Source organism: Equus caballus, chromosome 6 (assembly GCF_041296265.1).
Source record: "Equus caballus isolate H_3958 breed thoroughbred chromosome 6, TB-T2T, whole genome shotgun sequence".
Lineage (NCBI taxonomy): Eukaryota > Metazoa > Chordata > Mammalia > Perissodactyla > Equidae > Equus > Equus caballus.
The window spans coordinates 97,729,145-97,744,527 of record NC_091689.1 but is presented as its reverse complement, the minus strand read 5'-3'; the positions used below and the strand labels follow the sequence as shown (position 1 = coordinate 97,744,527).

The 15,383-nt window shown below is 43.2% G+C and overlaps 1 protein-coding gene, 1 long non-coding RNA gene and 1 pseudogene across 19 annotated transcripts in view; 2 read left to right on the top strand and 1 right to left on the bottom strand.

The window, feature by feature from the left end:
• Nucleotides 1-12,084, bottom strand: part of RAB3IP (RAB3A interacting protein) — a 41,802-nt gene extending 29,718 nt beyond the window's left edge. For 6 of the 18 annotated variants that reach the window (XR_011440207.1, XR_011440203.1, XR_011440199.1 and 3 more), the window contains exon 1: nucleotides 11,917-12,084. The gene's annotated coding sequence lies outside the window, so the exon portion shown is untranslated. Of the gene's footprint in view, nucleotides 1-11,314; nucleotides 11,438-11,916 lie in introns of all 18 variants that reach the window. The other 12 variants (XR_011440208.1, XR_011440200.1, XR_011440206.1 and 9 more) reach the window with 5 other exon arrangements.
• LOC111774092 (U2 spliceosomal RNA) lies at nucleotides 6,512-6,628 on the top strand (annotated as a pseudogene).
• Nucleotides 12,085-12,403: 319 nt separating the features above from the next.
• Nucleotides 12,404-13,161, top strand: LOC138924864 (uncharacterized). The gene is made up of 2 exons (XR_011440198.1): nucleotides 12,404-12,609; nucleotides 12,809-13,161. It is a non-coding gene; the product is annotated as an uncharacterized lncRNA (long non-coding RNA).
• Nucleotides 13,162-15,383: the final 2,222 nt, after the last annotated feature.

Genomic DNA, 15,383 nt, shown 5'->3' with positions numbered 1-15,383 from the left:
ACTGTGTTCACAGGGTTTTCATGTCCACTCTTTTCACAAGTGGGTGGCCAGGTCCCTCTTCCTAGTCTGTCTCAGTCTAGCAGCTCCGCTGAAAGCTGTCCACCACGGGTGACCCTGCAGATATTTGAAATCCCAGTGACAGAGCTTTCAGCATCACAGCCACACGCAGCCGCCACAGGAAGACAACTGACAGATGGGAAGTGTCGTCCCCGACTGGGCCACGAGCCCAGGTCACAGCCGTGAGAGCACCAGATCTTAACCACCAGACACCAGGCTGTTTTCATTGTAGCAAAGGGTAACTTCAATCCTCAAAATGAAACCAATTCTTGTTTTTCATCTAAAATACTCACTGCGCCAAATGAAAGATCATATTAACAAGGAATTTAAAGTATTTACTACTCAATTATAATTTATTATTTTTTCATCCAAAAGAATACTGCTCACTCCTTATTCATAATACACACACATGAACACACACCAAGCAAACATATGACCTGAATATTTCATTTTCACTTGAATATAGATTACTAATTAATTCACTTCAAGGTAGAAAACAGGTTTCCATTGAACTCTGGCATTTTATCAGTGACTATGTATGATAGTTCCCTTCTCCTATCCACGCACTTCTAATTCACCTCTCTACACCTTAGAGGTTCACCAAATCATAAAGCGTGCAGAATCTGCATGTCTGGAAATGCAAAACGGTACCAATCCTATGGGGGAAAATTCGACAATATCTAGCAAAATGAGAGATTTATTAAACCTATGACCCAGCATGCCCACTTTGAGAGCTTTATCCCAAAGACGAACTGGCAAAATAAAAAAAGAAAAGACACATGCATAAGGTTAGCAGCATTAGCAAAAGACTGATAGAATGAACCAACATACACCCTCATAATGAAGCACCAGACAGCTGTAAAAGGAAAGGAATGACATCTACATACTGCTACGCAGTCATCTTGGGGAGCTATTGACAAGTTAAAAAACAGAATAACTGTATATAGTAAGCTCCCTTTAAGAAAAAAATACAAATTTACCTATATGTATATATAACATACATACATCTATGTATGTATTACCTGTATTTTAGAAGTGGAAGGATAAACCAAAAACTAATAAAAATAGTTACCTATAGCAAAAGGGGACAGGCACAAAACTAGTCTTTTCTGAATGGACCATGCCTTGTAGGTTTGAATTTGAGCTTGGAACCATGTAAATGATAAAACAAAATTAAATGTTAGAAAAGAATCCCTAAAAATGAAACAAATGAACCTAGCTGTATATTGAAATGGTAGCTTAACCACATAGAAAAGAGCTATTGCAAATGATTTTAAAACATAGCAATAAAACTGTGCATCCTAGTGGAACATATTGTAAGGACAAAAGAAACGAAAGAAATCATAACCGACTCTCAGTAATCACAGCAGTAACAATCCTGATGTTGCTATTCTGAAACTATTACATACAATAAGATTAAGCAAATAAGTTATGTTAATGTAATCTGGAACTAAGATTTTCAGCATATAAGAGATTTAAATACAAAATCAAAGAAGCTAAAACTCTGGAGAAGTCCTAAACTTGAATCAGAAATATCAGAAAAAAATTTCTATTAAAAAACAATTCCTAACTTTATCCACTGTAAAGGGATAACAGCAGCAACTAATTCAGGAGCAGCGAGTGCCTCTCGTGCCCAAGACAGCATTTCCTGCAAAAGAGAACAGGAGCTCCTCGGAAAATGGCCCAGCCCAGGGCAGGGACAAACAGACCCTGGGAACATCTTTCCACCAGGAAGCAAGAAAGCCATTCAAGACCACTGGACAGCATCACTGACCAGAGGGACAACCTGAACACCAAAAAGGACGGTATCTGTGAAGACTTGAAACAGAAACATTTTTAAATCCATGACTTCCTGAGAGTAAAAATAAGACGAAAACAAAATCTCACTGGTCCCCTTTGATTGGTGCTATGGAACCAGTTCATTATTTTGAAAACTGGTAAATAAAGGATTTATCCTGACTTCCCTGAACAACAGGAAACTAAAGAGTTTATGAGAAAAAGTCCTTCCTTTTAAAAGAATTCCATTTACTAAATACAACTTTGCCATCCTAATGAAATCATGGGTCTGGGCAGTAATTATCAACAGCTATTAAAACCCTAAGGTAAAAATCTATCTGGGGAACTCTACAGTTCCTGGATCGGAGTGATAGTACCTGAACTTACTGATGAGATCTATCACAAAGAGGGAGACAGTCAGACTTGAGGATCGTGTGGTGAAAGAGGAAATGAACACCCATCCATGAAGCATCCCGCCCCCCTAAGAAAAAGAAACGACCCCAACCCAATCAAGCCTCTAGGTCTTCACCAGCTCACAGGAAATATCGAGGAGAGAGGAACATATTAAACACCACAGGGACGAAAACAGTAAAGTCTAGACTTCGGGAAGCTCGACTGAACAAACCACATGGTTTTTTCACTAAATAAGACGGAAAAAAAGAGGTAGAAGAGATTTCTAGATTTAAAAAGATACTTAAGAGATATAACTAAATACAACATGTGGACCTTGTTTGGATTCTTATGTGAATAAACCAACTGTAAAAACAAATATTATGAGACAATCAAGGGAATGTAAACACACGATATTATTGATAGTATTATGAAGTATCGTCAATTTTTAGGGATAGTAATGGCACTGTGGTTATGTAAAAAAAAACCTGTATCTTTTAGAGACACACACTAAAGTACTTATAAGATGAAATAAAATTACTTTGATTTGCTTCAAAATAACCCGGGGAGAGAGTGGGAATGGGGGGCTGAGCCATCCAATTACCAGTCCCCAGCACGCAGAATTACAGGGCAGCGTCTCCATCATGGGAGCTAATGTCACTGAGCATTTAGTAACATCAGGTTCCAGCTGCAGCTGCGGGTGGCTGGGATGAAAACCCATGGCCATCAGACTCCAGGGGCCCGTCTGCGCACCACCACAACGCACGACGCCACTGGCACCGCCCTGCCATTCCACTGTTACATGGTTCTAACAAAAACGCTTCCCCTTAAGTTGAAGTCAAATGCACGGTCCCTGCAACATTCACCCTACTTTTCCTATATATACACACAGTGTTTCAGCTATTCTTTCAACAAGCACTTACTGAGGGCCTACTATGTGCCAGGCTCTGGGGAAAGAAGATGAAAGACTTTCTCTACTCCCAAATAGTATCAATACAGCAGAAGACATCGACAAGTAGAGGCGATGATACAGTGTGATAAACACCACAGGAGATGCAAACGCATGGAGAGAGCACACAGGAGGGCTGGCAAGTCAGAGGAAAGGACTTCCTGAGAAACTAAAGCTGAAGACAAGAAGAACAAGCAGTAATTAATGAGACAGACAAAGCCCTTGGAAGGGCTTTCCAGGCTCATCTAAGGTGTGAAAGCAAAGCATTTACGGAAAATACAAATATCGCGTAAACTGGAACAAACGCTACAGACATGAGAAACAAGCCTCCGAGAGGGGCAGGTCTGAATCTGCCTTCTGCAGGCGACTGGGCCAGTCTGCACCTCGGGTCTGGCCCCACATGGAGAGAACTGACAGAGAGAAAGCGTACAGCACTTCACACAGCACCGCCGAGCAGAGCCTCGACCTGCGGCGGCTTCATTCGGGGATACATTTAAATATTACTTCAATTCAAGCCCCTTCTGAAAAGGTATTTTAAGATTAAATTTAACCCCTTTTTCAAGCACGTGAAATTTCTATAAAATGTAACTTAGCTGGTAATGAGCTGCCAACCACACTGGTCCAAAAGTCTCTGGCTCTTTAAAACACACAGAGGCTTTAAGGTTTCATATTCAAAGTTCTTACATGAGTAAAGTAAACTGCTATTTTTAAGCGGCAGTACTCTTCGCATTTAGTAATGAGTGATTTCGAGAACTAATTCCCACTGGAGATGATCCCAGTTCATACACTAAACTTGTCAAGGATCACTGTCAGTATGGGAGAAGGATGACGGCACGAAATTCTTATGGGTGAATTACCAACACAGCTGGGCTGGCTTTATTATTACTCAGTTCTGAGTGATAAAGCTGATTTCCAATCAAAAGGAAAAGTGGATCAATTTGCTTCTGATCCCTGATAAGTATTTGTTATTTCTTCTTTCGAGAAGTCAGTATTATTGCAGCAAAAACAGCAGCCAATATTTACTAAAAGTTAACTATGTGTCAGTTAACTGAGTTCCTAAGAATTTCATGTGTACTAGTCACTTAAGGAATGTCCAGAAAAATCCTAGTTATAAAAATTATTTTTTCTAATTAAAATGAATTTTCTAATTGAAAAAAAAGGCACCCCTAAGACAACTCAGGAAATTAAGACAAATTACTGGTAAAATATTAATTTTCAATTAAACATCTGAAGGACATGGATAAAATGGATATGTATCATTTAAATGAAACTCAGGACCTCCATTTATGTCAGCAGTCCAAACGAACAAATAAAATCCATTTTCCCACAAAGAGCACATTCCCCTCATCTGACTTACCTTGGAAAACACAGGATTTACTTGTAGGAAGAAACCATTTTAAAGCTGTGATTTTTATCTTTTTCCATACCAATTTAACATCTGAAAATTAAATAATCTTAATTCTGTATTTACTACAATTCCTCAAAGCATGACACTTTGGCAAGTCCGTCATCTCCAGCCCAGGAGGGCATGTGGCATCGGGGCAGAGACACACCAGCACCTGCAGTGGAAGCTACGGCTCCGTCCTGACCAGGCTGAAGCTACACCTGCAGGCTCTGGCGGGTGATTAAACTCCTCTGAGCGCAAATGTTTTCACCTATTTAGTGACAGAACTGGACCCAGGGGTCCTGGGTGTGAAGTGGTGAGTGTACCTGTTAGAAGGAAGGCCAGGGTTTGCCCTCCCAAGAGGAAAAATTAACCAGCATTTGCTACTTCACCTAAAAGCCAGGACTCACGATCAGGCTCAAATCCTAGCCGACCAGTCACAAATAAAGTGACCTCAGAGCTCTAAGTCTAAATTTCTCATCTGAAAATAGGGGTAATGACTGAACCTATCTCATAAGGTTGCCATGAGAATTAAGTCAGACAACACACAAAAAGCACTTAGCACCTACCCGCCACTTACCAATTAAAATTAGCTATTACTATGCCACAACTAGAAGGACCCACAACTAAAATATACAACTATGTACTGGGGGGATTCGGGGAGAAAAAGCAGAAATACATAAATAAATAAAATTAGTTATTACTAATTATAACGTCTCTAAGGTGTTTTCTAATACTTGCCAAATATCAGTACACTGTATCAGTACAAACATCATCATCAAGGAGGACAAAAAACAACGGCTGTTTTGTTGGTTTAAATATATTTTTTAAATTAAAAGCTTACTGCTGTGAATGTTCTTCCTCAACAAAGCGAGCATCTGTATATTGTATCATACATATGAAATCTGTTTCACTTTTATCACGATAGAAATTAAGTAACTCAAGGTCAAAAGAAAAAGTTTAACAATTACGTAACATATTATTTTTCTCTTTTAATTTATTGACAGACTGCTGGGCGCTGGAGGGCAGGGAGAAAGGTCCAGATGCTTTCTTTAATTCCCAAATGACTTCTTAATTTAGCACGAATTATGGAAGAAACAGCTTCTGTCATTAAAAATCAGATTGTTGCTTCAACAGTGTATAATGAATTAAAGTGTTACAAATTCCATCAATTAATTCATTTCCTTGAAAGTCTTTATCAACAGTTAAAAATATATATTTATTAAATACATTTTATACATATAATTCTGGTATAAAATAAGCGTGTTTAATAAATTTTTATCGACTGTATTTGTTGGAATGGAAGGATGACTGCCAGCTGCGATTCCTCAGGGCAAATCCTGGCACTAAGTCCTAAGAACACAGGTATGAAAACGGACTAAAGAGATGGCACACAGCCTATTATGAGCCACTATATGATTACCCTGAGGATGTGGAGAGGGAAGGAGACAGAGGAGAACGTTTCAAGGAGAAGCAAAACATAAGTTAAGACTTTAAAAGCTGAATAGGAGTCCAACAGACGGGCTGGGAAACAGGACAGGACAGTCGGGGGATAAGTGTTTGGCACTAATGATACTAACAAAGGAAAAACCGACAGGAAACCAGGCTGGAGAGGCAGACGTGACAGATCATTAAAAGCTTCATTTAACACAGAAAATATTGCTTGGAGTTTATCCTGAAGAGATGGTCAGCTGTACATTTTAGAAAGTGCAGGTGTACTGTGATGTCATTAGAAAAAGGACTCCCAAAGCAATGAGGACTTAAACTAGAGAGAAGAGACTAGAGACAATTGGTTAAGAGATGACTGCACCGGCTAGGCAAGAGATTATGAAGGTCTGATGGAACGCCAAGGTCATGCATTGGGAAGTGAGGGGGTGGAGGCATATATGTATATGAAAAGTATTCCGAACAATAGCTTCACTTTTATTGATACATACACATATACACACATATACATCGCTTCTTGGCCTTTTGGCTAAGATCAAGTGTACACACATATATACTACACAATTACATTGTGTATGTGTGACATACACACATATACATTGTATACATCATTCTAGTTACTCCTCACAGTATGCCTTTGAAATGCTTCTTATCTCTTCGTCAAGGTCAGACAGTCAATAAATAACAGCTGGGATTCAAATCCTGATGTACCTGACTCCACTCCATCTAAGAATCATTTAAAAGGTAAAACTGATTAGGGAGGGAGGGGTGGACTCAGAGAGAGGTTAGATCAAGGCAGAGGATCCCTAGGGCAGGTCTAACCAACCAGAAGCAGTGAACAATTCCAGCAGAAGAACGCAGGTTAACCCCTGAACCCTTGTCTCACTTTCCGAAAGAGAAACTGAAGTTTCTTCGAACGCACTGCTATGAATGAGCCTCTGTTACTGCTTCGTGTTGCTTCTACCCTTTCCCCCAAATTCTCTTGGCATCATCACTTCCTCCTCTATTTTGCTGCCATGCTGGGATTTTAAACACTTTTTCACCCTCCTATAGCACTTGGGGGAAAACATAAACAGAAGCTTGATTTTACCACAGTGGCTTATCCTGTGTATTTAGAAAAGCTGTGAATATTTGATTCTAAGGAATTAGTGTTAATTATTTTAAGGGTGTAACAGTATTGTAACTGACTGCCCTTCTCTTTTAGAAATTCATACTGAAAAATTTACAGATGAAATAATACAATGCTTAGAATTTGCTCAAAATAATACAGGAGGGGGACAAGCAGACGGGGCAGGACTAACCACTGTTGATGGTTATTTGCACTAGATGATGGGAACTTTGAGGTTCATTACACTTTGGAGTCTACTCATTTTATTTGAAAGTCTCTGTAATTAGAAAGCTTTGAGATTTATTCAACACAATATAAATAAAAGAGAAAAAGTAAAACAAAAAAGTACATATATAAAAAATCATTTTCTAACTTTTATTATAATCTTAAAGTTGGTTTTCCAAGCTAACATTTGGGTTGTAACCAAAAAAAATTCACATTTACATTTTAAGAAGCATTTTATGCTTATAAGTGTGAATTTAATTAATAAGTCAAGGGAAAAATTAGTCAGATGATCAATGAAGCTACACAATCTTCCCACTTTTATTAAAATAGACCACAAGCTAATTCCATTTACTAAGTCCATAGGACTTAAACGTACAACTGGACATATTGAGAGATGTTAGTTATTGCAAATTCTTAAGTGAAGGGTTTCAGAAAATGCTCAGAACTTACTGGGTTACTAATATTGTCTTTAATTACAAATCCTTGGAACAGAAATATTTTAAAAAACTGTTTTGTGAGTTTCTTTTTCCTAACAGTGGAAGCCTCCTTATTTTGTATATGTAAGAATGTATGTCACCTAAACATTCAATAGGCAATGAAGCATATACTGATGGGATAAAAACAACACTAAGAGTCTTTAGAGAGGAAATGAACAGCAAAGCAGTGAAGAGCGGAGACAGTGATTCCAGCTCCCTCTGTTAAAAAAAGAGATAAAACAGTACGTACCCTGAGAGCATCAAGACTGGAGAAACTGAGTTTTTAAAAGTTTGGGGAAACCTGAGCATTTTATCAAACTAGCTTCAGAAAACCTTCCTTCCAGTTCAGATTCTGTCACTGACCAGCTGTGTGACCTTGGGCAAGTCACTAACTTCTCTGAGTTCAAATATCATTTTCTTCTCAACAGGAAATTACTTCAAAGATTTACTTACTGTTTTCAAACTTACTTTGGTTGTTTCTTCGTATTTTATCCCTGTCAACAGGTGCCCCAGAACAAATACTCAATACGATCACTCTTCTTTAGACGCATCAAATTGCAATTCACTTATTTAATTTGTTCTAAGCCATCATCTGCATGCTCCTGAATACTTCTAGAGCACTCTCACATTCTTGAACAAAGTTTCTTTATAGTACTAAACTGTCATTTCATATTCTTTGTGTAGAATTTCACCAACTTCCATTATGCTCACATTTACAACCCTGTTGTTAACGACAAGCACAAATCTCTCATAAATTTGAACTATTTCAATAATTTTCATTCTTTTTCCTCTGATCTAAGAAATCTTAACTTATGGCTACAGCTATTTAATTTTGTGTTGCTGATATCCTAAGATAAATCAAGATTACTTTCTCATTTTTTCCTAACAATGACTACATACCACTTAAGCTTATGAAACGACTTCACGTAGTTGTAAGGTGAAAGGAAAAGCAGAAGGGAAAACAGAGCTAGCAACTAATGCCACCTGCTCTACGTATCCCTCTCTCCCTCAGTGCCCACAATCCTCACTCTGAACACTCATTTCATTTCTATATCAATGCTAGATCAATTCCAACACACCCAAACATTCTTCCACTGACCCTCCACCAGCAAACACAGCACAGTACCTAGCAGGCTGCAGGCCCAATGCTAAAGCTCTAACACAGGCGAGAGAACCCGAGCCCTGCCCTGCCCTCAAAGCGTGGGTACACTGGAGGAAGACTCCTCGTCAATAAACAGTACAATGTAAATATCAGAACTAATGGGTGCCAAAATGGAGACACATACTCGGTGCTTTGGAAGCATTAAAGGGAAAAAAAAAAAGTAACTGGCAAAGCTAAGGACGGCAGTACAGAAAAGGAGACACGAGCTAGGAAAGAGTTTTCAAAAGCTCAGATATTTTACTTTTAGGAAATGAAGCATATTTAAATAATTAACTTAGTAACCAATTTACTACCCTTTGTTGAACTACATCTTAACCAGAACTATACTGGACAAAGATTTAGTTTGAAAAAGTGTACTCACTCAGAATATCCTCAAAGCTTTCCCTCAACACCTCAACACACCATGTCCCTACCACACCTCAGCCTTCCTCTGCCCCGTCCTTGAGGGCACTCTGCACTCCCCAACCATCCCAGCACTGTCTTCATGGGCACTCTGCACTCCCCAACCATCCCACACCGTCTTCATGGGCACTCACTATAAGTACAACTACATATACGTGCACATGTGAAAAGCACCTTCTAAATCTTGAGGAACTTACAAAAGATATGGGAATGATTAAATGGCCTACCTTCCAGACCCCTTATGAATACTTTAACCCTGGCTGCAACTTGCAGAAGAGATGCTCAATGAATACCTGATTTAAAAATCTCTGGTGACACACTAAGAATTACTTACTAGACTAATATTAACTATCTCATAAAAGCTACATTAAAAACAATTCTTCAGCGTTACAACCTACACATGAACAAGCAGTGGAGTGCAGTGGCTAAGAGCATGGACATCAAAGACAAACTGCCTGACTTCTAATCTAGTGCAGTCACCTAATTAGCTGTGTGACGCTGAGCAAGCTACACAAAGTCTCAGTTCTTCAATCTCCTCAACTATACACTGGATGCAGTACTGCCTAACGCCTGGGTGGCTGAGATAAGCTGGCACAGGGCCTGGACCAGAACCTGAAACACGGCAAGCTCTAGACTCAACAGCAGCAGCAGTGGTATCACCATCATCAAAAAACTTGGATACTTTTTAACCAGAAATACAAATGAAAACACCTTTCATCTGCCGGCCTCCTTACACACAGAGCTCCTTTACAGAAGGGGTAGGTGTGGGAACGGAAGGAGCAAGAGCGGGAAGAGTTCCATCCGGGGCAGTCACACTCGTTTTTAATCCTGGCTCTGCCACTGCTCAGCTATATGACCCCCGACAACTAAGTAAACAACTGAGTAACCATAGAAAACTAAGCAAACAACTGAGTAACTGTAGTTGGGGTCTCTCTGAGCCTCTCTTTATCTGTGAAATGCGATACCACCACCTACACCCCAGGAAAGTTCTGAGGACTAAAGGAGTCAAGGCACACCGTCAAGCTTGTTTGTTCCTTCTCCCTACCCCACACATCTCACATGGAGCATCTCATCTAATTCTCGTCCCACTATGAAGTTCAGATTAGGCCAAACCATAGGGAAAACAGGTGAACATGGCAAATTCATACGGTTCAGTCTAATACTATACCCATTTGCAAATGGAGAAAATAAGCTCAGAGAGATGAAATGATTTACTCAAGGTCATATGCACAGTAAATAATGGAGATAAAACTTAAAAAAAAAAAGATTTAATAATTTTCATTTGACCAGGTCACTAATTGGTTCAATGAGTCCTGCTCAGGAAGGGGGAAAAAGGTATAGTAACCACCATAATACATGTAAAACTAGTGTGCCTGCAAGCTTTTGTTCTACCATATTAAAAAGTGTCGGGGACCCAGATTTCTAAGACCCCTTGAATTTTAAGAATTATTTGTGGTCTACGTGTGTGTTGGGGAGGGAGGGGTTGAGAGTTAAGGAAAAATTAGAGGAAAAAATATTAAAGGAAGTATATGCATAACTACAATAATTCAAAAAGCACAACTGGGTCTAATTAGAAACTCCACAGGCAGCCGAACACCAAATATCCATCCTGGTGAAAGGTTAGAGGTATTAATGCGACAGACGAATTATTTGCCAAACACACGAGGAAGAGTTCTACTAAACGTATCCACTTTGGTTCACAAAGGTATGCACTAACATAGTAACTTTACTGTAGCGGAAAAAGGAAACAATTCAAAGGCTTTTCTTCTATTAGCAAGAAACACACCGTTGCGGTAAAACTATGTAACTGGTGTTTACTTCCATAAATTCCACAAGGGCTGTAGGATTAGCTCACATAACCCCTATCTGGGATACAATGTCCGAACATACAAAGTCCTACCAAAACGCACAGCACTGGCAAACAAACAACAAATGTTACCAGAACGAGGTCCCACGGACACTGGTGGCATATTTAACAGCACCAAGCATTCGCCACGACCGGCCCACAGATCCAGCCTGACTGTTCTCCTGGACTCGCCATTCCCTCTCCTTTTCTAAAAAGCTGCACGAACAGGAGACTCAGAGTGAGCACAAGGGCCGAGGGGGTCTCAGCAGCCACGGGCGGTCACGGGGGTCTGCGCGCACCGCCGGCGGCCGCCCCGCAATCATGCAATCGCCAGGAGGGCTCGGGGCGCCCCCCACGCGGAAGGAGCGCCGGGGGGGAACCGGCTCCCGGGGCCCCGCCGCACCTGCCGCCGCACCTGTGGCGTCCGCGCGGGCCGGGCGGGGCCCGGGTGACCCGACACGCCGCGCAGCGCGGCCCGCCCCCGGCGCCCAGCGGCAGGACGCGCCCCAGCCCGCGGGCCCCGGCCGGGGGAGCTCGGCCCGCCGCACCCGCGCCGCGCGGGGACCGGGCCTCGGGCCGAGTCGCGCCGAGGAGCCGCCGCCCGCCGCCCGCCGCCCGCCTCCCGCCTGCCTCCCGCCCGCCTGCCTCCGCCTGCCTCCCGCCCGCCTGCCTCCGCCCCACGTCCGCCGCCTCACCTGACCCACTCGGCGGCCGCCGCCCGCGCTCAGGGCAGCCGCACGCCGCGCCCCGGCCGCGAGAGGCCGGCAGGACGCGGGCCCACGCCGCTCCACCCGCCCGCCGAGTGCACTGCGCGGGAGCCGGGCGGGACTGCGCCTGCGCCGGGGCGGGCCGGGGGCGGGGCCGGCTGGGGCGGGGCGGGGCCTGGACGGGGAGCGCCCGTCCAGGCAGGGGAAGGAGGGGCCGGGGCTGGAGCCTGCGTGGGGCTGGGGCGGGGCCTGCGTGAGCCCGGGGGCGGAGCCTGCGTGGGGCTGGGGCGGGGCCTGCGTGAGGCCGGGGCGGAGCCTGCGTGGGGCTGGGGCGGGGCCTGCGTGAGGCCGGGGGCGGAGCCTGCGTGGGGCTGGGGCGGGGCCTGCGTGAGGCCGGGGGCGGAGCCTGCGTGGGGCTGGGGCGGGGCCTGCGTGAGGCCGGGGCGGGACAGCGTGGGGCCGGGGCGGAGCCTGCGTGAGGCGAGGCAGGGCTGGAGGCGGCGCCCGAGGGGTCGGTGCCGCCGCGGCCCTGGTGCAGGTGGGCTCCTCGCAGGCGCGGCGCGAGCCCAGGGGCCCCGGGCGGTGTCCCCGGTGCAGGCGTGGAGTTGTGTCGCCGCCGCAAGGCCTCGGTTCGCCCCGGGGGTGTTGGGCTCTTCGGGAGTCGGGAGAGGGATTTTCGATGTGAGTTGAGGACTGGTAGAACCAGCCGCGTCCATGTGTAGGACCTTACTGCGCCGGGGGACAGGTGGGGAGGAGGAGGAGTCGATAGAACCCAGATCCCGTCATTCCAGCAACTGCAGAACATTCGGGAACGTTGTTTCTGCACCTGCCTTCTCTCACCTTGTGTGTCAACTCTTGTCAAACTTCCACCCCGTTCTAGGTCCTCCAGGGAGGGAAAGTGAAAATACAGAACCAGGCTCCCAAAATCTGATCAAACAGAGGCGATCGCCGTGCGTGTCTGCTTAGTAAAGGAGAGACTTGCCATTTGTGTGATACACACTGAAGAGAACCGTCAGTGTGATGTCGATCACGTCTCCTAGAGGCGGTGAAGCAGGGAAGGTCATGAGGACGGCTCTAGGAATCAGAATTCCGGGATTGAATTCGCCACCTACTAGACATGTGACTTTAGGCAACTGATCTCTAATCACCCAATTTTCCCATCATAAACAGGGATCATAAGAGTACCCACCTCACTGAGTTGGCGAGAGATTAAATGGTTTAATGCATGTGAAATACTTAGTGTCCTGCATGACACAGAGTGCCTAATCAATATTAGCTGTTATTAATAACATTGTTACTGTTATCATGTACCTATAATTCAAACAGAGACCAGAAATTTGTTGTTTACTTTTATACTCCACTTCCAATATCGCAAGTCCTATCCATTTCTGATTCCCAAATAATTCTTGAATCTATCTCATCTCGTATTCACTCCCTCTAGATATGACCTTCCTTAATGGACTCCCAGCTACTCTCCCTGACACCATGTCAGTGATGTCATGTCACAAATGATGCCATTCAATCATCAGACATTCACTGTGCTCCGTTGACGTGCCTATTGCTGGGTCTGGGGACAGAGAAACCATTACACACAGTCTGCACCACAAGAACTCAAACATATGGAGACAAGTGTGTCAGTAACAAGTGGAGTGAATAAACTCAACGTGCAGCAAACTACTTGAGTCCTCCGGTCTTGCCATCCTCGCTCATCACCCTGTCTCCACGTAGTCTGCTGGTTTTCTTCCCATCGGCTGACCCTCCACCTTTCATTCCTGGCTGATTCTCGCCTATGCTTCATTATCAACCCAGGCACCACCGCCACTGTGAATCCTTCCCTGTTGCTGCCGCCAGCCCTATCTGGGTTAGGTGCCCGTAACTGCTCGCATCACGCCTTATCTCCTCTAGCACTTATCACATAGAATGGTAATTGTCATTTTTCTATATTCCTAATTACTATGAGCTTCTTGAGAATAGGCTCAAGGCCTGAATGTAGGTAGGGCTGACTCAGTACATGCAGATGAGGGGATGACATACATGCAGATGCACTGTCTTGGTCTATAAATGTTGAGAGGACAGACCCTATGACATATTCCACATAGGACTGAAGACATCCCACATCTGTAGGAAAGAGTAGGCACGAGCCATATGCCTGAGTCCCATGTTGGTCTGTTTGAAAATCACCTGCCACCCACCAGGCTCTTTAGAATGTATTTATTGGTGTTTCCTCTCGCATACTCAACAAGCTGGCACAGTTTGAGGATGAAAAGAGCGATATGAGTAGTTACCTGTGATAACACTCCAGTGTCCTTGCAGCACAGAGACCAACATACATCTAGAATGTTAGAATCTGAGCCTGCAAGATATATAAAGTGTTGTGAGCATCCTAGGTCAGATTGCTCACCCAGATGTTAAAGGGATGGACACTTCATAAACTTTAAAAACATGATGATAGATTTGTAGTGTGCTCAAGTTTGCCTTCTTTCTCTTTCTTTGAAAAATAAATTATACAATTAATGTCAAATACAACATATAGAATAATATTGTATTTTTTTAATCTTAAAACTTTCCTCTCCATACCCGGGGCAGTGCAGATATCTAGAATTTAAAGTTGAACAAGTCATTCTAAGGTTGTTACCCTTAGTTATAACTTTTATTGCTTGTTTTCCTCTATTTCATTTTCAAAGTTTGGAAAATGTACGTTTATATGGTACTTTCCAGTTTCAAAATGACTTCACATTAATTAGCTCATGAGTCCTTTACAAAACACCATCGGACACAGATGGAAAGGTGGTTATTCTTCACCATTACAGATGGGGATCTGCGACCACAGAGTTAGGGCCCTGGTCTTCAGAATGCAGTACAATAGCTTACGAATAAATGGAGTTAAAACTCTTTAAAAAGCACACTGGACTTGCAAGCCCAGCTTATGGCCAACTAGAGACTGGCTGATTCTCCCACCAAAAGCTCAAAGTGCAAAATAAAACATATCAAACATCTTATCAAACATATTAATAAGCTGACAGGAACATAAGAACCCCTGAAAGGCAAAAACTAGATAAAAGCAGGAAGCTGGACAGTAAATAATAACAATGCAAAATGGAAAAAAAAATCTTGTTATAGGGAAAAATGTACCAAAAGTAATCTATTTCCTTGTCTAGCAAAACAGTAATTTGTGGGCCAGTGCTTGCATTCCCATAAAAATTGGCTTCTGCAACTCCTTTGCAAAAGCAGAGCTGTCTCTAACGTGACTTTCATTAGATCAATTATAGGCAACTTGCATTTCAGGCCCTTTTCCTGATATTGAAATAAGCAACTGAAAAAATTGGAGGGCTGAGAGAAAGGGCTAACAGAAGAGCTTGGACTCCAAAAAGTATGGTTCCCTTCAAAACAGTCCTCTGAACAGCCCCAGGACATATAAGGAAATGTTTTCGTAATTGGCTGCTGACCCAGAGTCT